Here is a 26232-nt window from a genome sequence, read left to right as displayed (position 1 = left end):
ATCCAGGCATGTTAAAAAGTAAAGAGGAAAAATATGTCAAATGCTAGTCAGGTCAAATAAATCTTATGTCTGTTATTTTATTGTCCCCAGTTCTCTTAAACTGTTTCTACTTTTCAGTCTTCCTGTATTTCATTTATGAATTGAAGAAATATGCCTTCCACTCATCTCTGAGGTTCCAGGAATGTGTTGATAGGAGGAAATACAGGATCAAGGAGGTGATTTATAAATACAAGTCCTTCATGGATTGAAAGCTGATTGGGAATTGCACTGATTGCCATATATTTGCCATTTTTTTCTCTATTTAGTTTACATGATCGTCTCATATAATTAGAGCAGTTATAGAGAAATGTGTGTCTATAAATAATTTCCAAAGTTTTAAAGTTAGATTTTATTCATTTTAATTATAATATACCATATTGTATAATTCATGGTTCTGTTTTATTCTTTCTCACCATTCATTACAAATAAAGAAATTTTTTATACACTTTTATCACTAATAACCTCAGGAAATACCTAGAACATAGTCACTTGTTAGATGTGTTATCTGTTTGATGAATGAATGGATGCTTCCTTTAACCAAGCTACATGCCTTTACCTTCTTGTATTCTTATACACTAACAGCTATACACAAACAGTGGTATGAATTCCTATATAATGGTATGAATTCTGACCTATGCCAACTCAGCCACTTTACATGGTATTATTCTTTCTCAACTATATAAGATTTACACCTATTTAAGATACAATTCCCCTTTTATTACCTGCAACAGTATATTGTCTATCAAATCATTTCCATTGCAATATAATAATACATTTATATTTATCACTATGAAAAAAACTATCTTTGTCCCATAGATTCCTCTAACTATATCTTCTTTCGTCTGATCTCTTTACATGAATCTTTTTGGAGAGAATTGTCTACGTTTCCGTAATTTACTTCCTCCCCTTCCATGTGTCTCACACTCATTAATACAGTAGTAATTGTTCTTGATGTAATTAGTAATTTTCATATTTTCAAGGCCAATATTGAATATGCTTTTGAAAAATATTCTTTCTTGATTCATAGTATAAAATTTTCCCTTTTCACCAATACCTCTTCATCTTACTAAACTTGAGTCATTGGAAAGGGCCAGGACTAGGTCTTTGATGTTCTTTGCTTCTATTTTCTACTGACACCATCTAGGTATGACTGTAAATACTATCCATAAGCTAATGCCTCAGTCTCTATTGTTACTTACTGTTTTCTGACCCAACTCATGTATCCAGTGCATATTTGACATATTCACTTTGGTGTCTGAAAACCAAATTTAGATGTTTAAACTCCTGATTCCTCTACACTCCCAACTTGTACTTCTACCCATCTATTTATTACTTACTTGTTTATTTATTCATGTGTCCAAGTGAATGTTTGTGCATATATGTGTGGGTGTCTCCTTTGATCATCCTCCACTTGTTCTTTGAAGGAGAGTTGCTCCCTATGCTGAGAAACACCAAGTCCCAGCAATTTTCCTGTCTACCCTGCCTAAAAACTTGAGTTACAGGCCAGGCAGGCATTTGCAGGAATGCCTAGCTTGTTATATGGGTTCTGGGATCCGAACTCCAGGCCTCATGATTTTGGACCGAGCATTCTTAACGATGAAGTCATCTCTTGCCTTAACAAATATCTTCTCCATAATTTCAGTATCATCAAAGACTTCTTGTTTTTTTTCTTTCTGCTACAATTTGAATGTGTGTCCTTCCAAAGTTCATGTTGAAACTCAATCCCCATCACAGCAATATTGAGATCATTAGAACATAAAGGTGCCATCCCCATAATAGGATCAGTGCTCTTATAAAATGACTATGGAACTAGCTGGGCCCCCTTTTGCCCTTCTGCTTTCTGCCATATGAAGGCACAAGAATGTGCTCAACAGATACTGAATGCTGCTTCCTTGATCTCAGGCTGCCCAGCCTCCAAAACCATCAGAAATAAATATGTTGTCTGAAGTTCCTCAGACAATTGTTATGGTTAGCAGCGCTAAGAGACCAAAGACAGTCCCACTCCACACAAGTGATTTTTCAGGGCCTTGTAAGCTCTATCCTTACCATGTTTTCCTAGCCAACAATTTCTTAATATTTCTAACCTCTTAATTGAAAGCATTATGATCTATCACTTATACTATTACAGTGGGCTTGCAAACTAGTCTTCCTATCTCTAACCATAATCCTCTCTAGTGTCTAGAAATCTTTGTAAAACTTAAAAATAAGATCACATCAAAAAAGTATTAACAATAACCCACTTCAAATTCTGATTTCATGTCCTCTCATTGTCCAACAAAACTTGATCAATCAGTTCTCTTATTGAGGACTTCTCGGGTTTCCTAAAGTGTTCCAAGTATGTTCCTGCATCTTTATAATATTTCTTTTTCCTAGGAAGTTCCTCAAAATATTTCTGCCACTTGCTCACCTTCTCATGCCCTGTACTCAGATGTGATTCCAGCTAAGAACTCTTCATCGGCCTTTCCATATGAAATGTTTTCCTTCACTCCATATTCCCATATCCTTCCTTCATTGTACTCATCACCAACTGAATTCTATTATGTGTTTACTATCTTTTTCTCTACCTTAAGACATGAACTTTAAGAAAATAGAGGCATTATCTATGGTTATAGCTATATCCAAGTTCTGGGACAATTCCTTGAATATGGTTGATACTAAGTATCTTGAACCAGTTGAATAACTTCTCTTCATTATGAAAATACAGGAGAACAATATAATATCATGCCAGGAAAATTTATATTGGTTCTTGATCTGCCTTACTGATTCTTGTTTTCACTACTGTCTCTTTGGAATTCAGACCTCCATGGAGGGTTTCAATCAATTTGAATCAGGAGATCAGGGGCCTTCACCGAAGAATCTGCAAAGACTTCATGTCATATATTCTTTCAAGATGTGAGGCTACACAAACTATTAAACTAGCCTCAGGTGACTTAGTACCTAGTATCCAGATCCAAAAAAGCAGTAAGTTTGAAAAGGGTAATTCATTGACACAGCAACAGGAGTTTCTCTGGAAGACCCAGGCTTGATACCTGAACTTAGACATATAAAAGACATGGTTGAATATGGAGTGAGACTGAAGAATGCCTTGGTTTATGAAGCTGTAGCTGAGTAATGACTGAGGTGGGAATCTAGTACTAGTATATAGTAAGGGATAGCAAGACCTGTGCCAGGGCTGGCAGCAGCATGCCTGCATTCATTCCTGTTGGACTGACACCAGCCTTCAACAGAGAAAAATCAAGCTCTTAGTTGATAGGGAACTGTAAAAGCTTCCTTTCCAACTGAGTAAATGTCAGAGTTGTTAGGTAACTCAAGAAAATGAGGATAGGATGAGGCCTCAGGGAGATCATGACTAACTACAATGGAGGCCCCATTCATAATGGCAAATAAAGTCTTCACAATTTTTTTTTATTTTTTCAATATATAATTTAATTGAATTTTGGGGCACTTCATACAATACATTTTAATCATATTTAGACCCCCTCCCCTATCTACACCATGTCCATATCCCCTCAACACCAGATTGCGTACATTTTGTCCTATATGTTAAGGCCTTTCCAGGCAAGTTTACATGCCCAGATGTTCCTCTGTGTGAGTTCGTCCACTGGATAAACTGGTTAGCCTATTTAGAGTCACTCCCTTAAAGAAGACCAATTTTCCCTCACGCAGCAGTGATCAGCTGCCAATAGTCCCTCAGCTAAGTTTGGGGCTTCTTGCCCATTTCCCCAGTTCCATACTGGCTTTTAGTCTAGTTTTAGTTTGCATGGGTTTTGTGAATGCTATCACCATTGCTCTAAGTTAATATGAGCAAGTTCCTAGAAGCCTAAAAAACTGTTTCTTTGTGATTATCTGTGGCTCTTACAATCTTTCTGCCCTCTCTTTTGCAGTGGTTCCTGAGCCCTTGGTGGGTGAGGTTTAGTAGAGGAGTCCTGTCCAAGGACACGTAATCTGAAGTCTCTTATTCTCTACATTTTGGCCCGTTGTGGCTTTCTGTGTTAATTGCCCTCTGCTGCATGAGGAAGCTTCTCTGGTGAAAGTTAAGAGACTAGCATTAGTGAACTATCTACCCCTCGTTCCATGTTCTGTGAGCCTTGGGTGTAAAGATTCCATTGTAGATGTGTCACTTAGGGTTGAGCATCTCACAGACACTTATTCTCTGAAGTCTTCATAATTTTAAAGTAAATAGTATGACTGTATTTGTTGTCATGGTTGGTGGAGCAAATCTTATCAATTATGTGAACTTTCATAAAATACATTCCATGAGCTATAAATAGAAGTCACCTAGAAAAGAATTTCTTTCCATGGTCAAAATGCAAATTTAAATTTTAACAGCTTTCTTGACTGGAAAACTTCTCAAAATGGCAATAGGATAAAGTAGAGCAGGTTTGAAATTTACAGGATAAAGGAAGAATTTCTTTATAAGAAAGATTCCATGAGACTAACACACGCAGAGAACACACGTCGAGAAATGTTGCCAAGGCGAAACTGCATAGAATAGAATAGATTTCAAAAGGAGGTTTTATTGTTTCGATTAAACACTAGGATTTTGTGCCACATAAAATAGGGCATCAGAATTCATACAAAATAATTTGTTTTCTGCAACTATTTCACCTTGATACTATAGTTGCTAAAAAATAAGCATTTTTAAACTCCTGCAGATGATAAGATTTGGAATTTAATGACCTACTGTGTGTGGCAAGTCATAGAGTTCTCCATTTCATTTTCATAGAGACTCTGTAAGCTATGTGCATTGCCTGCTCCTTCCAAATAAAGTCAAGAAAACTCAAGCTACTCGAGAAAATAATGAAAGAAATTAACGATACAATTAGAACCTGAAATCAGTTTGTTTCTATGTCAAAATCCGCAGGCTTATCTCCTTCCTCTATCTCTCTTCTCTTCGCTTCGCTTCTATCCTCCCCTCCCCTCCCCTCCCTTCCTCTCCCTTCTCCTCTCTTTCCTGTCTCTCTCTCTCTCTCAAGTCAACCAAAAATCAGCAAATTACCTGCCATGAAACACAAAACCAAAGTTTTCCATTACAGGAGAATTACTCTATTTTTGGAAATCAGCAACTATTTTGCAGGTTTCATGAAAAATAAGTGGCACTTGGAGTTATGGTGATCTGTTACTTTATATGGACCACCCTGCACTTCCTATATTCTCCCAAGACTCCTTTTCCTTCATTGCAGCATTTTTTTACCTCTTGAAACAAAAGTTTCATTTAGGATAAAATTATTACTTAAGGGTAATTCAAATGCCATTTCAAATCCCACCCTGTTTCCTCTCTTCCAAGGGATTCTTCGCAGCATGTGAGTTGATGCGATGGGGGATGTTCTTTTCCTATAATGGTCCTTTCTGTTGCAATCCAAGTTTCAGCTCCTTGTATAGTGAGAAGCAAAGCAGAGATTTCATGCAGATGTGCTCAGCTGCCACTTGAGACCAGTATTTTACTTTCTTTCATTTGCCTTTCAAATTGATTATAATTTTGTTATTTCATAGCCAAATAGTCTCTTACCTTAAATAAAGAGTTTCCTCTCCAAGTTGTGCTCTGAAATACTTCTACTCTAATAAATCCACACTATAAAAAATTCACTTCATAGTACTTACATTGTCTAGCACACTAAAATTTTCTTAATTTGGGAGGAATATATCCTGGAATACCAACATTGTGGATTCATTCTCTGGTGAATTCCAATTCTCAGTTCATCATATTATGTCCATTCAGATCAAGATTTCTGTAGGGATAACATACACATATATTTAACTATGATCATGAATGTGAAAATTTAAATAATAATGAAATACAGTTTTCTCCATCTCATTGATGAAAAACAATATCAAATAATAGGCATTTTTTTTTAAAAAAAAAGGAAGGGTGTAATTCACATAGCCACTTTGAGGAATAATGTGGAAGTATATAAACTTTTGATGGACTATGAGTACATTTTATGATAAAGCAACTCTGCTTCCTAGTTGCCTTGGCTTATACTACTTAATAAAATAATACATAATGGGTAGACTGAGTAGTAGACATTAATATTTTATAGTTCTGGAGGCTAGAAAATCCAAGGACAAGGTACTGGCAGATTTAGTTCTAGATGAGGGCCCACATACTGGCTTGCAGATAGCAAATATCTCACTGTGTGTGAATATGATATTTTTTTTGTTGGGGGAGCGAGGAAAGGAGAAGGAGATGGAGAAGGAGAAGGATAAGAGGGAAGGAGAGAGAGACAGAGACAGAGAGAGAGACAGAGAGATAGAGAGAATTCTTACCTCTTCTTCAAGGACACTAATCCCATCTTGAGGGCACTATCCACATGGCCTCATCTAAACCTGATTACTTCTCAAGGGCTCCACCTCTAAATACCATCGGACTGAAGGCTAAGGTTTCAGTAGTGAATTTGAGGGTGATGAAAATATTCAGCCAATAGTGCCAATAAGACAACTTTTAAATAACCATGGAAATAAAAACATATCTTCCCTGTATTACTGCTGGTCCTAAAAAAATAAAACAGGTTTGTTTTACGTGGTTATTTCTCAAAATAATACTGGATGGAAAAGGAAGGGGAAATGATAAATGTGATAATGCCACCAATAGAAACGTTTTTAAAACCAAAAATCTACAAATTATTGATAATAGAATATGTGTTGAGAATTTAAAATCAAGAAAAATGCACATCAAATTTGTAATAGAGATTTTCCACAGGGAAAGGAAAAGTGTAATGAGATTGGCATTGGTGATAAGTGGGAAATGATTAAATTTTAACAACTACTGGTTCTAGAAATGGCTGTTCTATTGTGGTTTTTCCTTAAATATTTGCTCCTTAAAATCAATATTAAGAACACTTAAAACTTTAGAATTCTGGGTATTTTATCACTACATTGATTTTAAAAGTGTCATCAGTGTTGCAGGAGTTTGGAAGAGATCGCATTAGTTTTTATCCTAATTGTGATAAATGAGATTGCATCAGTAGAATGACCAGAACTGCTTACTGGGACTTTTAATAACATACCAGCTGTTCCAATGAAATAATCATTCAATTGGGACATTGACAGGGCATTGACAAATATAGAAAACTTGTGAAAATGTATACTTCAATATGCTAAGACCACTTGTCAGCATACTTAAATGAGTTACATGTTTGCATTAAATGTAATAGGAGTTAAAGGTGGTATAGCCACATCCAGAACTGAGCAACCTAAGAGAAGATTATAGTCTCGCTGGGAAAAGACAACATAGGCAAGAACACCAATAAATTCATAATGGATTTAGCCATTTGAGTTTCAAAATAACTTTGATGTCAGGGCACTTTACAGGAAAATGTAAAGAGTGGAGGAGAAAGTGGAGAAATCTGGATATGTAGGAAGGGATAATGTAGCTTTCTGAAACTTCTAAGCTGATGGTTCATATTTTGAAGTAATTATTACTTAAAGGACAGCTCAAATGTTATTTCAAATCACACCCATTTCCTTTTTCCAAGGCATTCTACTTACAGTGTGAACTGATGCTGTGAGAGCTGTTCTTTAACTAAGTTGTCTTTTCTATTGCAATCCATATTTCTATGTCACTAAGCAATATATTCAAAAGCCTAATATCAAATTTTCATTTTGTGTACATTTTTATTGAATTTTGTGCATTTCATATAAAACATCTTAATCATCTTTATACCCCTCACCAATCCAGACTCCCCATTAGCCCACCCCACCAGAGTTCATGCATTCTGTCATATATGTTAGGGTCTGTTGAGTCAAATTAGTATACCCAGATGGCCCTCAGAGCAAGTTCATCCACTGGGTTCTAGTCAACCTAGCTAGAGTCTCTCCCATAAAGAATATTAACTCTCAGGGCTGGAGAGATGGCTCAGCAGTTAAGGGCACTGACTGCTCTTGCAGAGGACTGGGGTTTGATTCCCAGCATCCACATGGTGGCTAAAACCTCCAGTTCTAGGGAATCCAATGCCCTGGGGAATCCAATGCCCTCTTTTGACCTCCATGGGAATTGCATGACACAGGTGCACCTAGCTATATGCAAGCAATGCATTCATACACATTAAATAAGAATAATAAGGGGCTAGAGAGATGGCTCAGTGGTTAACACTGACTGTTCTTGTAGAAGACCCGGGTTCGAATCCCAGGACCCACATGGCAGCTAACAACTGTCCGTAACTCCAGTTCTAGGAGATACGACAGCCTCTTCTGTCCTCCGCAGGCATTGCACAACATGGATGCACCTACCTACATGCAGGCACAACACTCATACACATAAAAATAATAAATAAAGTATTTTTAAAAAATATTTTAAAAACTTAAAAAAAAAAAGAATATCAACTCTCCCTCACCCAGCAGTAATTAGTTACCAATAGTTCTTTTGTTAAAGTTGGGGCCTACTCCTCATTTCCCCAGTTCTTTGCTGGATTTTTGACTGCTTGAGCTTGCATGGGTCTTGTGCATGCTGACACCATTGTTGTAAATTCATATGATCAAGGTCCCAAGAGCTTGTAAGACTCTGTTTCCATATGGTCATGCACCTCCTCCACTGGCTCTTACAATCTTTCTGTCCCCTCTTCCACAATGGTCGCTGAGGCCTGGGTATGTGAAGTTTACTATAGGAGTCTTGTCCAGGGACCCATACTCTGTAGACTCTTACTCTACACTTTAGCCATTTGTGTTCATTGCCCTTTCTTGCATAAGGGAGCTTCATTGATGACAGTTGAAAGATGCATTAATATTCTCTCTACCCCTTGTTCCCTATGTTCCATGAGCCTTAGATGCAAAGGTTCCATTGTCGATGGGCAACTTAGGGTTGGGCATCTCACATACACTTATTCTTTGTATGTGACCAGTTGTAGAACTCTGTAAGAGTCTCCATCTGTTGCAAAAGAAGTAACTTTCTTTTATGATTGGTAACTGGCATATTTGTCTATAAATATAATTATCCATATTTGGCCTACTGTAAGAAATTACATTTGTCTAGGGATGTGACAAACTTAGGGTTTTTTCTAAGATCTATGACTTCTCCAGGCACATATATTTGGCTATGCTTACAGAACAACATATGTGATCCCTCTCTTTGAGTTGGCTTTAAGTCCAATTAGGTAGCTGTTAATTACCCCCAAGATAAAAGTGCCACTACTGAATCAATACAGTTTGCTCTGCCAGTCATTGTGACTATTAAGCCTTTAAACTGGGTTAAACAATCAATTGTTCTCCCTTAGTAGCTTGCATGGTGTCCTCCAAAACTATGAAAGCTAGCCTTCTGGGAGGTGAATCCCAGGTCAGTTCCAGCTCCATTGCTCCAAGTCCTTTGTCTGAAATATGTCCTGTCTTCAGCAATAAGGTCTTCACTTTAAGTTCTCTAATGTCAAATATTTAAACATTGGTGGATATTGAAATTTTATTAAAACATGGTAAATTATGATTATTCATGTGTGGCTTTTAGGTACTGGGAGATAGCCTTACCAAAGCTGTCCCTGACTGAGGCTAACCCCTCAACTTATTCTCCTCCTCTAGTTTTTTATTACCTCTTAAGTTCAACATCCACTCTAATACTGTATGATTCAACATTTGTTTACAAAGTTCTAGAACATTTTAATTCTCTATTTAGAAGCTGCTGGGCTAAGAATTTAGTTCAGTGACAGAGAACAACTTTAGCATGTGTGGGTTCCTGGGCTCAACCCAAGAACCAAATCAATCAAGTAATCAATCAACCAATCTACAAGCTTACAATAAAATAGCCAATAAAACTGTATCTAGAAATATTGAATATTTACATATACTGCATGCTTGAATGTGATTATAGAATCAAGGATAAAACAAAGAAAGAATTTTAAAAAGTATTAATGTGAATTGAAGAGGAAAAAATATAGAGAAAATAAGAAGATAGACTGAGAGAGTATAGCCAAAGGGAGGAGCTTTTTAATGTTAAAAAAAAAGAGTGAAACATTTGGCACAAGCCTTTAATACTAACACTCCGGAGGCAGAAGCAGGTGGATCTCTGTAGGCAAGCCTGGTGTGCATAGTGAGTTCCAGGCCAAGTGGGGCTACAGGGAGACCCTGTCTCAAAAAAAAAAAAAAGGAAAGAAAGAAAATAAAGAAGGAAGGAAAGAAAGAAAGAAAGTTGTGTATATTCACCTTTATGCATAATGCCTTATATGTATAGTATTTTAAACACTTGAAAAGCAAGTCATGAATCAATAAATAGTTATGACTTTCCCATTTCTTACAGGAAGAAGTATGATTCTTTACAACCCCTAAAGTATCTTATAATTGTACCTGGATGGTGTGCCTGCTATGCCAGTCAGTGTCTTTATGACACCACACCATCTAAGCCATCATTTTCTCTCTCTTGTGCAGCCCTTGAGTATGGAATGTCCTTTCTTCTCTTCTCCTAGGAAAGTCCTGCCTTGATTCAAGACCCAGTTCAAATGTCTTTTGCAAAGCCTTTTTTGATTAAATTCAGATACTCAGAGGACTTCCTTGTGCCTGTCAGTCAATAGATCTTTCTATTGGAATGCTAAATACATTGTGATCACTTTTGGATATATGTTGGCATTTGATTCTCGCACTAGACAGCTCATTCTTGGAGGTTGTGAACACACGGGTCAATATGGCTTCATATCTTTGTGCATCAAGCACCTAGGCTGGCATGAGATGGTGAGCAACTGTTGAACTAATTTGTTTCTGTTTCCTTTCACATTTTTCTTTTTTATATAATTTTTAAAATTTTATATGCACGAATGTATTTCCTGCAAGTATGCAAGTACATCCGTGTTGTGCAATGCCCACAGAGGTCAGAAGAGTGTGTCAGATCCCCTGGAACTGGAGGTATGAACTGTTGTTATCTGCTATGTGGGTGCTGGGAATTGAACCTGGGTCCTCTGCAAGAGCAGACAATGCTCTTAACTCCTGAGTCATCTCTCAGCCCACTTTCACATTTTTCAAAATGATGGACAATAGCACTGTGTACTAATATAATGCTGACTATATTCCCAAGTTAAAGCATTTAAATTCTCCATGAACCAATTAGTTTAATTCAAATGTATGGTAATGATTTTCATACATTGCATATTTTTCTTCAAAACAAGGTATGGAGAGATTCTAAATTTTTTTTCCAGTTCATCCCAATGACTTTCTAAGGTTTTTATTTGAATTTTTTGCAAACTTCATACAATGTATTTTGATCATATTTAGATCCCCTCTCCTATCTGTACTCTCTTGCCACCCCTGGCCAATTTCATGCACTCCAGTATGTGTGTGTGTGTGTGTGTGTGTGTGTGTGTGTGTGTGTGTGTTTTAAGGCCTATCAAGTCAAGCTTGTGTCCCAAGGTATCTTTCAATGTGAGTCTATCCATTGGCACCTGGTTAGCCTATCCAGAGTCACACCCTTAAAGAAAACTGATTCTCCCTCTCCCAGCAGCTATCAGTTGCCAGTAGTTTATCAGCTTAGATTGGGGTTTCCTATCCATTTTCCCTACTTCTATGCTGGAATTTTGTCTGCTTGAGCTTACTTGGGGATTTTGTATTGAAACAATTTTCCAGATATTCTAAAATTTTTAAGATGGCCCTTAACAATCAAGGACAAAACAATAGATAGGAAGTTATCTCATATTCCCAAAATAAGGCACTGATACTTTTAAACAAGACTTGAAATGCAACAGACCAAGAGAGCTTGGCACTTCACATGTAGACCAACAGCGTAAAGAGTTAACATTGAACTTTGCTGAAGAAAGTTGTTGGAAGCTGTGGCAAATTTTCATCTCCCTCATTTTTGAGAGAGACTTTAAGAGCATAACTCAGAAGGCTTGATGATTTCTCTGTAGCGTATGGAGGACAGATGGGGAGGACAGATAATTTCCATCTTTAAAATTATCCAGGCGAAAGGATCCTTCTCTGGAGTTGTACATAGAGCCAGCTGTCCTTCCACTGACAATGCAACAGAAGTTTGTGTGTTCATGGACCAAATAGGAGCCTATTACAAAGGCACTGACTCCAGGATTCTTTTAAAATGATTGTCTGCCTTAAGAATGAGGAACTTTAACACGAAGATGATATGGACTATTTGATAAAGAAGCTGAAGAGCTTCACAACAATGGAGAAGAGAGGGAGTTGACTGTGATGAGAACCTCAGTGGCACTCACAGTAGTGTTCCACTTGTCTGCTCTATACACACAAACCAGCAGAGATCATGAGCACACCTTCCTCTCATTACTTCTCCTTTCTTCTTCCTTCTAATGATGGCTGGAAACAAACAAACAAACAAGGGATATCTGAGGAGATGACTCATTCCAGTTGGTAAAGTACTTACCACACAAGCATGAGAACCCACGGGAAACCTGGGTGTGGCAGTATGCATCTGCAGTTCCAACACTAAGAGTAGAACGCTGGAACTCATTTTCCAGCCAGTCAGTTGAATCAGTGAGCTCTGAGTTCAATAAGAAACCCTGCCTCCCCCTGCAAAACAAATAACATGGAGAACAAAGAGAAAGGCATCTAATGTCAACTCCCGACCTCCACACCAGCATGTACACATGTACACACACCCACACTAACATGTACATACACCACACACACACACACACACACACACACACACACACACACACACACACTACACATACTGGTAACTAGGGAGATGCCAGGACATTTTACTCATATGCAACATAACCAAAATGAGAATTGCATACTTAATGACAAATTGAAACTACAAAATATTGCATAGGAACTAGTCAAGTTGAAAAAGGATTATTACTTAAATGGACAGAGTACTTCTTTTATTATATCAAAATGAATGAAAGTGCTGTAGAACTCATTTAAGATTTCCACTGGAAACAGGGAAAGAGCTAATCCATAAGCAAGGACTGAGTTCTGTTCTAGTTGTTCATACAAATTGGTTGCACATGTTTTTTATACAACAAGAATGCAGTGAGAATGTATATTAATTCCTATACAGTTCTTGCTAGTTTCAAGAAAAAAAAACTAGTGCACACTTGACTGAGAGAGAAATATGGGATCATTTTTATACTGAAAGTCGACACTAAAATAATTTGTTTCATAATCTGTATACATATTATATACATATACATATCAAATCACATAAAGAAACTTGAATAACAAATGTTTTTACAGACAAAATACTCTCGAAATCTCTTATCAAGACTCACAAATAGATCATTTCAGCAATTCTAACACAGAGACAAAAGATATCTTCACAAAGAATTTAGTTTCCTGTATATATGTGTGCACATATACATGGGTGTGTGCATGTGTGTGTGTGCGTGTGGTACATGTTTGTATGGGTGCACGAATGTATGTGGGAGCACATGCCTATATGTAGGTATGCATGTGGAAGCTAGATGTCAACCTCACATGTCATTCACCAGGAGCCATCCACAGCGTATTTTGTGACAGAGTCTCTTATTGGTCTAGAGCTCACTAAGTAGGTTAGGTTGGCTGACAACCAAGCTGAAGGACCTGCCTGTCTCAGCCTCCTCAAGCTCTAGAATTACAAACATACATCACTACACCTGGCTTCTTTATTTGGGTTTGGGGGATTAAAGTCAGGTCCTTAAGCTTGTTTGGCAAGTACCTAATAACTGAACCACCTCTGCAGCCCCTTCATAAAGAATTTTAAACAGCTATAAAATAAGATACTCTCATCTCATCATAGTCTAGCAGAAGAATTGAAAAAGCATTTTAAGAAAAAAGTTTGTGGTACTGATTACTACATGTGGGATGGGATTGTAAGCACTAAGGAATCAAATATAAAAAGATTACACTTTTGTTACTAAGAAGGTATTGACTTGGCGACCAAATAATGCTGGTCACTTGGCCAGTAAAGATCCTTGTCAGATCACACAGGGACTAGCATAAGACCATCCAACTGCACTTCCTGCCTCTAGACTCATAACACCTTGTGTCCATCTTCCATGCTCTAACTAAATGTGGCCACAACAGCTACAATACTGAATGCTCTACTGGATTCTAGTAAACCAATATTAAATTACATAATTTCATATGTGCTCACCTTTCTGTTCTGCCCTCTGCTTCTTCCCTTATCCCTCCTTTTGTTTAACCTCACTTTCCTGGACTTCAACTGTAACACAGTATTTCCTACCTCTAAGCCATAACCCATACTTTCCTTTCTCCTGGAATCCATTCTCTATCTCATATACTTACAAAATTCTAGGTTTTTTTTCCCTCTGAAACATTGGTACAGTACTATGTGTTTGGTAAGATCTTCCTTGCACACTCCCTTTTCATATCCCCATTCATGTAAATTTTATTTGAGCCAGACTTCTACACTGGCACTTACAACATTGTTCTAAAATTATCCCTTTGAATGTTTATCTCTACAACTAAGTGATTAGGTACCTGGCATTGTGAGTGAAACATTTTAGGCTGTGAATAAATTAAATAATTGAACCAAGACAATATTGTTTGTGTTATTTGCTGATATTTACTGACCATGATTAGGGTTCCACACAGTGATTTAGAAGGTTTAATGAATCTGGATTGTTTTCAGGACTGTGAATGTTACTTTTTAAAAGGCTCTTGGAATTTACTGGTGATAACAGATGAGACAATTTGAAGGGAAGTTCCTAGGAATTAGGTTCAATATCCATATGATAGAAACTGAGGAGTCCTGAGGTTCAGAGTGTTGTAGTCCCATCAGGAATTGGAGACTGAAAAAGAATTGGTTGAAACCACTGAGATATCAAGCAAGAAGCCCCTGTGGCTTGGCAAAGTATCCATTTGAACTTTTGTCATACTTAAATTCCATTTGTTTTTTTTTCACATGGCTTCCTCACTCAGAATCTTTCCTAAAGGCACACTCCAGTTTAGAGAACTATAATAAAAATATTACATGGATTCGACCAATGGCTGCTTTTCAGTTATTGGAGATTCACAATACATGTTGTGAATGTTTAGTTAGAATTATCAGCAAATCCCCCAAAAGATTATTTGGCTTCTTTCTGTCTCATTCACTCATTTTTTTAAATAATAAAGACATAAATATTTTCTCAGAATTTTTATTTCCCCTGAATTAAAAAGGATAGGAAATATTTAAGTGAATTTTTCCTCAACACCCAGCAGGAATCACCAGGCTTGCGAAGGCTGGATGGAGCCAAGGTGTGCAAGGCCCTGATGGTCCATAGCTTCCCGTTCTGTATTTACATTTTCACCTTGAATGTGATGAGGGAATGCTTCTGAAATTTTAGGCAGCAAGATTCTTGGCCGGATTGGTTTAAAAAAAAATCGTTTGGGTCAAAGTGTAAAGGAGTTGGGAGAATCAGCTACTGGGCTGTAGTTAAGAATAGATGGGGAATCCTGGACATGAATCTGTTTGGAAGAGAAAATGTTGAGGTCAGTTTGTAAAAAGTTGACCTCAGCAGTCTTCTCCCTGAAATGGTTATAAAGCTTTCCCCCACTTGCCCTTGGGAGATCATATGGATTCTCACTTTCAATTGGGTATTCTCCCTGCCTGGTTGACAGAAATAACAAATAACTAACAATACCCTAAAGTACTGCTGACTCCAAATTTTGTTTAGTTTTTAATTACCAACCTAGCAGTTAGAGCTTGTTTATGTTTGAATTATCCACATTATAAAATTTGCTATTGGGATTTCAATCACTTTTGCTCTAGCCTTGAGTCATAGAAAGAAAAAAGTAATGAATGAAAGGAAAAGGAGAAAAGAAAATGTTGTCCTAATGTATCCTAATTTTCAGCTTATTGGAAAATCTGGTGGGAGAGAGACAATAGAAAGCCATGTGCATCTTTCCCCAGGGCCATGCTCATTGGCCAGGTACATGCTATTGACCAGGGCTATGCTCATTAGCCAGGACTATGCTTATTGGCCAGGGCTATGCTGTTGGCCAGGGCTGTGCTCATTGGCCAGGGCTGTGCTCATTGGCCAGGGCTATGCTTATTGGCCAGCACTCCACAAAGCACCACAAGAAGGAAGGGACAGGAGGAGCATTATGGTCCTTGATGTTTTAATTTAGTCAGCTTATCTTTAGAAAACTCACAAGTAGCTGTACAGTTTTGGCAATTATGTTATAAAGTCCTTTGCAATGCTTTCCTACAGGAAAGCTATTTTTGATAAGTACATTTTTAGATAATTTTGCTTATCCTATAGTAGTATGTCAAGGTATTATACTACATGTTTCTGGAAACAGCGAAGAAGATTCAAGCTATTAATAGAAATGTTTCACTAAAATTCAAACAACAAACTAAGGATATTTTAAAAATTCTAAACTCTTTGTGCATGTTTAAGAAATACTGTTTCTAACTCTAAGTCTTTTTGTCTGTCTGTGTACACATGTAGCTAAGCACATGTGCACATGTGTGTGCATGCATGTGGGAAGCCGGAGGTTGATATCAAGCATCTTCCTCAATTGCTCTCTAGTTTTGTTTTGTTTTGAGATGGTCTGTACTGAACCTGGAGCTAACCTGTGCAGTTAGGCTACCTGTTCAACAAACCCCAGGGATCTTCTGTCTCTGTATCCCCAGCACTGGAATTACAGGCATGTTCATGGTATCTAACAGAGGTCCCCGCAAGCACTTTACCAACTGAGCCATCTCGCCAGACCCTCTACCTCTATTTTTAAAATGAATGACCAAAATATATAAAATGGTATGCATGCCAAGCACTCCATATAATGGGATATAGTAACCAAGCAAGCATGCCGGGACTTTTGTTTAATGAAGAAAAGCCAAACTGTCACTATGCAATACTTCCTTATATAATTGGTTATAAAAATTACAGTAATTTCAATTTCCAAATCAATTTTGAAAACTTTGAAATGTGTAAAAGTATGATTAATTCCAAAACTTTATCTCATAAAAGGGAAAAATATTTCATTCACTGAGTCTTGATTTAACAAGTAAATTTGAAGTGAGAAAAATGTAAGCCTAAATTCAGAATATTACAATTAGCTAAGGAAACCATGCTATTTCTCATTGAAATATTTGCTTATATTTTTACAAATGAATTATGCTAAGACTAAATATTATTTTGATGGAATTTAATTGGTATACTGTTTAAGGTCCATGAAACTCCAAAATGCAAATGCATTTCATATCTTCATAAAATCACCTTCCATAAAAGGCCAAAATGGCCGGGCGTGGTGGCACACGCCTTTAATCCCAGCACTCGGGAGGCAGAGGCAGGAGGATGTCTGTGAGTTCAAGGCCAGCCTGATCTACATAGTGAGTTCCAGGACAGCTGGGGCTACAGGGAGACCTTGTTTCAAAAAGACCAAAAAAAAAAAAAAAAAAAAAGGCCAAAATGGAATAACATAAGAATCCTGATAGTAGTGACTAGAAGCAGAATAACTTAAAAAATTAAATAAAGCAAAACTGGCTTCTTAGTTTGCTTTGGATTTCCCAGTCTATCATGTGGTTTGATTGTTGCTGAAGTGTCTGGATGGGGTTGACCACCCATCTAGTGCTCAATTCACATGCCTAGTTTTGTGGGTGTCTCTCTTTTCTTGTGTTTTTCAAGTCATGTTTGATTATTCACTGACCTCATGATATGATGACCTTTGAAGCAAAAACATCAATGCTACCCCTATGGTCTATGTATAGTGTTGTAAATGACATCAAACTAATAGGCATGTTTTTAAAAAGCTAAGCATCCACATTGGAGATGAATAAATTTAAGGGAAAATATAAAAACTGAAATTATAAACTTCTGAGAATTTCCCAAGAGCCTCACACCATTTCCATATTTTGAAAAGAATGTAGTGAGAAACAGAACAAAGACTCATGCAAATAACTAATAGAAAAAGAGACAGTAATTCATTTGATGAAACACAAAAAGGATAATGTTTTGGAAAGTATGCTTCATGTATAGCAACAGCAACAACTAGAAATATTCTAAGTGATACCATCTGGCTTCTTAGGACAACTCGGGTTTGCTCTCTGTCATAACGATGACACATGAAATGTTCAAGTCAGAAGAAGCTCCGAAACTCTCGTTGAGCAGAATAAGATTTCAGAGTCAACACTGCCATATTCCTGTGCCACCAGTTTCAGTTCAGTAGTGCTAAGTATCTTACAGATACATCTGTTTGAAAACAATGCTTCATGCTTTAGGGGTAAAATGTAAAGCCTACCAATCTAGTACGAGGCTCAGATACACTTACTACATGTTATAAATAGTAGGCTTGAGAGCAGAACCTTTCTCCTAACTGCTGGTCTGGGTTTTATTGAGCTACCTCACAGTAGTGTGAATGAATTCAGCCAACAAGTAGGTAAGAGACTGTCATCATATAGTGGAGTTAGACAACAAAGCTGACTTTCCTCTTAGGCATTGTCTTCGTTGTTGACATGGCTTTTGGCTGTTTTATCTGAAGCTCTGAGCTGGATTTCTGTTTGCAATGCTGACTTGTAGGAAAGATGATTAGACACCTCCATGGTGTTCATTTACTCATTCTGCCTTGCCAGCAGAATCTAGTTCAGTTGAGAGTTGCAATTAGGTCAGCCAAGAACTGTGTTTCTCAGCCTCCATGCAGGTAGATAGTCCCGTGACTGTGTCTACCAAGAAATGTGAGCAGAAGCTGTGTTGTATCTGCTTGTGTAAGTTTCACTGTATCAATCATCTGGTCATAGGACCACCCCTTGGAAGGCAGGTTCACCTTAAGTTGTGCTAAGTAGATGGAGAGAATACCTAGTGTGTTAATGAGACAGCAAAGTTTTCCTACCTGGAATCCCGCTTCTTAGCACAGAATTTCTGGACCAATCACAGTCATATAGTCTGTAAGTCTTCCCACTTTTCTAAAAGTAAATCTTTCCTTTTCTTCTCTATATCCCTTTTCTAACCATGTTTTCTTTAAGGCTTTGGGGTGCTCCTAACATCTTGGATTTCTTTACTTTCTCTAAAGCTTCCTTCTCCCAGCCATGTGGCTGCCAGTCAGTCATGTGTCTGACCTCCATGCAGGCTGTAAACCTGCATGGCTTTATAACTTTCTTTCTTTCTCCCCGCCATTCTCCTCCTCAAGGCAGCTGCCAAGATTACCAGCTTGCCTGCCCCCCTGAGGATTTTCTTTAAAATTCTAATAAAATTGTGAAAGCTTAGATCTTGTACCAAGGACTTTATCTTTTGGACTTTACCCTTAAAAGCTCCTGTCTCCTCCCAGTTAGGGCAGCATTCTCTAAGTTGGCTCAGAGAGTGGTATCCCTGGTAAATAGATTCGGCTGATTCGGACCTTTTTGAGTCAGAGTGGTCCTTCCCGGTGGTGGAAGGAACTCCATAACAGCACTAGCAAATACATTGCCACTTTCCTCCTTTTTATTCTTTCTGCTTAAAATGGACACTATTTGCCTCGAATTTTATTATCAGTGTGCAGCAGACATCTATAGGGATCCTGAGGCACGGCGACATTTCATAAATAATACAGCAGCCTAGCAGGCTTTCCTTGGCTGGTGGCTATTACTTGCAGTCCAACCTGGTAATACTTTGGTACAGAAACATACAGCTAAAAGTTCATAATTTTCCCCACAGTTCAAAAGGAGCATAGTAGCAATCGTGAAAATATGGAAACCTCTGAACAGGAAATTTATGATTCACTAGTTGTAACATAATTGAATCTTTTCCCAATTTCAAAAGAATTCCAAATTCTAAGTGTGACAGGAAAACTACCGCTTAGTGTATATGTAAATGTGCTTTCTTTTCTGGAATAGTCCAGCAAAAATAAATTCTTATAAAAGCAATTTCCATTAGTTTACATGAAAGGAAAGATGTATAGTTATCCAAGATTCTTTTTATAAATTATGTCTAAAAAGAAACATTTTTATTGTTTTTCTAAAGATAACATCTATTTTTAATAGCAAACACTATAAAGTTCTGTTCTTTCAGGTTAATTAAATATATAAATCACATAATATCAGAGCACTGAACAAACCTTGATGATACTGTAGCCCACAATCTCCTATTACAATGGAAAAGACAGAGAAAGGCAAGAGAAGTCTAAGTGATGCTTCCAAATTGCATCCTGGATTCCTTCCTAAACCAAACAACTTCCTTAAGTAGTAGAAGAAGAATGGACTTCTAGGACTTGAGTTCTCCTTCTGGGCATTTATTTCAAGCCCAAACCTCTTTGACTAGGATACCTTTCTTCTCCCCCCTTGATCTCCTCCCCTTCTTTAACCTAAACAACCCAGTTTTTATGACACAGGACTCAGCTGTAATCCTATCTGGAAACCTACACCTGGCTTTGCCTTTCCCTCAGCAAGCACGTCTAAGGTACAGTGAGGATCTGTTCCCCTTCATTGGCTTCACTTTGTAAGAACCAGAACCCCACAGTTAATTCCAATCCTGGTGATCTTAATATGGCTTCTTTTTTGAGCTGTGCAAGAGCAAAGCATCTTCTACGGTGCCACAAAGGATCTGATCAAATATGCTTTCCTTGAAATTTTTTAGAAAATATACACCAGTGAACCCTAGTGCAGTAGGGACAGATGCTGAATCAGCGGCATCATAATAGTCCGCTTTCCGAGGTTATCTGTAAACCTTCTCCTATTGTTCTATACTGCCAAACAGATTTCCATAATCTTGGGGAAAGTGGTTCCAAAAAGCCATGAAGAGATTTTGAATACTAGAAAGCAGAAAACAATCCACTGGAAGGTGCAGTAGTACAATTCAAAGTATATGGTTTTGTCTTTTAGAAGGGCATACAGGTTCAAGTCTAAGGAGCAAATAAGGGCAGTTAAGTAAAGAGAGCACAGTGGATCCAATGTGTGTACTTCTCTGGTTGCTCGGGCCTGGTTTCCTAGCACATTGTGGGAGATACAGACTTTGAAATTAATAGGTCAATCTAAGCTTAAGAAAGGAAGATATAACAACTGGAAAAACAGTAATATAAAGTATATCAGGAAATCAACCATTTGAGGAAGCACATTACCTAGGTTAGAGATAAGGGAAACTAAAGTATCCCAAGGATACTCTAACATCTTAAAAGTTCATTACCACATGAACTAAAGTTTAGTAATTTTAGTTGGAGATATTTCTAAATTAGCACTGTTATTTCCCTTTTTTAATGACTTTTTTCCTATTCATCATCTTTTAAATGAGTCTAGTTTTTTAATGTTAAAAACTAGTTTTCTTTGTATAATGTAGTATAAAATGGGGGGTCCTATATAAAAGATCCTACAGTGTGAAATATTAGGAAATAACTTTAGCAAATAATTGATATAGTCATTTTAATTGCTACCTTGTTATCTCTGACCTAGTTTGCTCAGTAGTTTTTATGGATCCTTATTCTTTGATTTACAGGAGAATGTTAGATTTGGAATGAATATAAGAATATGTTGATATGCTTTCTCTTTTGTTAAACTGACAGTGTTTCTTTAAAATCAATTCAAGCTATCCAAACTCATTTTTGGTGTGGCTTTCAAAACAGCAAGCTTATGTTAAATTATATTTAATAAAGAAGAAAAACAGTTTTTCCATAATTATGATTCCCTATAGAGTGCATATATAAAGACAGAAAGGAGAGGAAAGCAATCTTAAGTCCTACTGGAGAACTATTGTACTCAATTGAACAAAACAAACAGAAAGTTTACTTCTTATAAACTAAAAGCAAGCCTGAGAACTTTGAGAACCAGAATGAGCACTTGAACCCTAGTTTTCTAGGTCTATAGCAAGTTTTTTTGTCTGCAAAGTCTTCCTTAAAGATTGAGTACTGTGATTCTTCTCGGCTAACTAAGATGGCATGGCACTCCTTTGTGATTACAAGTGTTCCATTAGCATAGAGTCCATTCCTAGAGTATATAAAGGACTAAATGAAAACACTATGACATTGAAGAATAATTGTCATTTAGAGGAACATGGAAAGACTCTTTTCATGAACAACAGTGAGAATAAATAACAAACAGTAACAGTCAAAGTAAGAGACAGTTACAATAGAGTTCCATATGACACTCACATGCAGAAGCACACTGGCACACACATGCATGCCCATGGCATGACTACAACATAAGAATTCTCAGCATAGTTGTTTAGATCAGGCCCCTCACAAAACAGTCATATCCTAGAGCTGGCAGACCATCTCTCCAGAAAGAGTGAGCATTCATTCTGATCCTCAATGCTGTGTTTGTACTGTGTCTATGTATGTGCATCCCCCTCCCAAAAAACTGTATGTATGATTATAAAACCATGCAAGAAATTAAACCAGATCACTAGAAATCTCTACCATACTACTAACCAAAGTCTGTAATTTGAAACACATAAAACTACAGTATTGTATGAAGGTAATTTTTGGATCATTGGCTTTTATATTGAATGATTTCATCTTTCTTTAGCATGGATATTAAAAAATTTAGTCATCTTAGTGCTTAAATTCATAGCTAGCCTCGTATCTCCTCTTACCTTGATTTGGGCTGTGTGGTATCTTTCTTTAATATGCTGAAATCACTATTGCTCATTTTGTTGTATTTCTTTGTGAACCATTTTGATAATGATGAACACGTAGAAGGAAGAGAAGGTGGGGTGAGGAGAGAAGGGAGCGGGTGAGCCTGGGTTCTGGACTTAGGGCACTTACTGTTTGTTTTTATCGTCAACTTAATACATGCAAGAGTCACCTGGGAAGGAGTTTCAGTTGAGGAACTGTCCAGATCAGATGTCTGTGGGGAATTGTCTTGATTGTTGATTGAAGTGGGAGGGCTGATCCCACCATGGGAGGTGTCACCCCTGGGCAGGTGGTCCTAGATTGTGTAAGAAAGCTAGCTGAGCTGGAGCCAGAGTGAGCAAGGAGTGTTCCTCCATGGTTTCTGCTTTGAGCTACTGCCTTGTGTTCCTTCCTTGACTTTGCTCAGCAATGGACTATGACCACTGAGTTGTAAGATGAAATTAACTTTCTTCTCTCCAAGCTGCTTTTGGCCCTGGTGTTTATCATGGCCTCAAAAAGAAAGCTAGAATGGGGCACAATAAGACCTAACTTTATTGTTTCCTAGCTTTTTAAAAATCACTTTGAACATGTCTATCCTATGAATTACTTGGTTTCTCTGAGGCTCATTTTCATCTACAATATAAATATGTGCATATATAGTTACAATATATACATATGCTTATAACAACACCCCCAAACACACACACACACACACTTTTATTTTGGTATCAAAACCATATTCAGAAAGTTTCTACTTATTAAAATTTCTGAAAAGCTTCAATGTGAGTCTTTAGGAAACTAATCTGTCCTTCACAGTAAATGCTATTTTACTTTTTGTTAAAATTATGATATCCAGAATATTGGAAATATGTCTAAGAAATGATCCATTTTATGAAAGCAGTTTAAGTAATCTATGTATTTAATAGAAACCCAACAGAAATTCCTCCCTTTGGGCCCCCCACCCACCCCGGTGATTTACTTTGCCTGTCTGTTACAACAATCATCACCATAGTACACAGTGCTCACTACTGACCTATTGCAGACAGTTAATCAAGAGTAGAGAGAGCAGCTTTCACAGTACAAGTAGTTACTTGTTCTCCACTTTTGAAAGTTCATAATTCAGTCTCACTGTCATTTCTTTCCTCTTGTGCTTTTATGAAAGGTAAAGCTGAGCAGAAAGAAAACCAGAGTCATTAACTGCTTGAAAGTTTAATGTGCTACCAAACCAGAATTAGATGTGATAATGAAATTTCCACTGCTGAAAGAAGCCTTTGCTAACGGATGTGTGTAGTGAGAAGATGGTCACATAACCAATGAAAAAATTTTTAAAAACTCATTTTTTTCTATTTCTCATTCATGTTTTGTCTACAATGGCCAAAGACCAAATTAGACTTCAGTTAGTAAAATTCCTCATATATTTTAGAAAATACATTCTAAATTTAGATGTCAATCAAGTCTCTTTACATGCTGGGGCAATTGATGCAGTTTATGGTTTCATATTGCTGTATTCATCTGTCCTAATTGGAGCTATCCAAATCACCAGTCCTTTCCACAAGGCTTAATCATGCCCTCCACTGTCTGTCATTCAAGGTATGTCTAAATAAAATTCCAGTTTCTCTTTTCTAACTACAGATGGTTCCCAATTTTTGATGGTTCAATTTATAATGTTCCAATTTTACAATAGTATGAAAACATTCTTTAAATTTTACCCTTTCCCCAGGCTTGCCTTATGTAGTATGAGGCTCTCTGGAGAGTTGGGGTAACAACAGCAGAGCTGTAGTCACAGTCACGTGGTCATGAGTGTAACAGCCTATACTCTACAGGCTGCTGTTGCCAAGCTAGGTTGGACATACTGTGGGGTAATGTCGGAAATACATTTTCAACTTATTGTCAACTTACTAGAGATATATTGAGACATAATCCCATCATAAACCGAGAAACATCCATACTTTGGCTTCTGTCTTCTGTGCTTAATATTGTCAAAATGAATTGTGTTCTGTTCCACAAATACTGCACAATATTTCTTCCTTTTTGTGTTCACACACACTGTCTCTTCCCCTAAAGTTCTCAGGCAGAGCTGCCTCTACTTGCTTCCTGCCTTGAAGTGCTCACTGTGTCCTTCTTTGCACCACGTTCATTCAGGAACCTCTTACAGATTACAATCTGTTGAAGTTTTATTCATTTTAAATTCAGTTAATCTGCCCCTTTTCAAGAAAATGCTCCTTCTTCACCCCAAACTGTCCTGCTGTTTCTCCTCTTTATCCAGAGTCACTTGGATTTACCTCTTGTGAATCAATTCTCTTATCCTGGGGTACACAGTAGGAGTTCATTCGATATATGATCAATGACCCAATGACTTCTGGGCTGTATTGCACCTTCATTTGCCTCCAGCCTTCTCTTCCTGGGCTTATAAGCTTCTTAGTCATAAAAGAGAGGGGGTGGGAAGTGGCTGCTTATTCATCCTCATAACATTTCCATTATCTAAATAGGTTCATTGCACATAATGAAAGCTTGATAAATATTTCTTGAGTTGCATGATTAAACTGGGTCAGTCAGACTCAGTTAGAAGCACCTCAATATTGCCCTTAGATTTATCAGGAGTAGTACTAGTGATGCAAGAGGCAATTTTCTTTGCTGAATCATAGCTGAATTTAAATCACATGAAGCTTTGGAAGGTACCACTTTTCAAATTAAATACAAAAACAATAACTTTTCTGTATGTAACATTTTACATTCTCCTGGCTTCTGTCAGGCATGAGGGCATCTCTGTAAGGTGTTGACCTAAATTTTTGCTGACCTAATTTCCTTGTTTCAAAAAGATTTCGGTGCAGGCAGCCCCCATTGCAGAAAGGTTTTGTTCTATATCACTGCCAAAATTTCAATGACAAACAGAATGAACTTTGTTAGTCCTTCTGAGATTTCAGGATAGCTCAGGATATTCTCTTTTTATATCTAAGCGGATCTCAGTGATTTGTCCTGCTGGCTCCAGAGTACAAAGGAGCTTCCCTGTGTCCTGTGCATTTCCTCTAAGCAGTCAGGCATGTCCTGGGGAAGCACTAGACACTACCTGCCAAATTTTCACCACACAGTAGCTGAAGAGAGGATTGTTAATGAAATGGAGAAGAATAAAAGTGAGTCTAAAATGGACTCACTGGGCTCTCAAATAAAATACAGAAATGGTTCTCAGCACGAATTGACTCTACTTTGGTTTGAGTCCTATGCATTTTGAAGTAAATATAAAATAACCACTCATATGATTGGAAAATATTTTTCTCCCCAAAACACAAAAAGACTAAAATCAATCTCCCCATATATTAGTAACATGTTATTTTATGTATATGTGCTTGAGAAGGAAAGAGTAATGAAAGAATAGTATTTACTCCAATGATTCAGTAGCAATAAAAGTTATATGACCAAAGATAGGAATACAATAAAACAGTTTTCTTTGAGTTTTAAGAAAACACAAAATCAAGTCTACTACTTTTTGAGAGATGTGTACTAGATATCTGCATGGGTTTCTTTCTGGTATTGTTAGAATCATATATTCATATGCAATTTTAATATGGGATAGATTGATTTCAAGATTCAGAATTTTTCATTTTTGATTGATTTATTTATTTAATAACCACATGATTAGAAGAAGCATTTCATTACAGCATTAACATATTCAATGATAACAATTTTCTGAGCTAAGATGAATCTTTTTTCAAAATTGGCTGTAAATTTTTTAGGTTTACAGTTGAATTGTTACAGTTATACAATATTGTACTCAGTATAAACCCTATGAGACATAAAATTAAATGAGGTTTT

General features: G+C 37.2%; 1 long non-coding RNA gene across 3 annotated transcripts in view; it reads right to left on the bottom strand.

Annotated features, from left to right (window-relative positions):
• Nucleotides 1–26232, bottom strand: part of LOC103739123 — a 128131-nt gene that overhangs the window by 15856 nt on the left and 86043 nt on the right. The window contains exon 3 of one of the 3 annotated variants that reach the window (XR_607483.2): nucleotides 12338–12483. This is a non-coding gene — a long non-coding RNA (uncharacterized LOC103739123). Of the gene's footprint in view, nucleotides 1–10802; nucleotides 12271–12337; nucleotides 12484–26232 lie in introns of those variants that run through there. The other 2 variants (XR_003850504.1, XR_003850503.1) reach the window with 2 other exon arrangements.

Source organism: Nannospalax galili, unplaced genomic scaffold (genome assembly GCF_000622305.1).
Source record: "Nannospalax galili isolate Female #2095 unplaced genomic scaffold, S.galili_v1.0 scaffold918, whole genome shotgun sequence".
Lineage (NCBI taxonomy): Eukaryota > Metazoa > Chordata > Mammalia > Rodentia > Spalacidae > Nannospalax > Nannospalax galili.
This window is presented reverse-complemented; position numbering and strand designations above follow the sequence as displayed.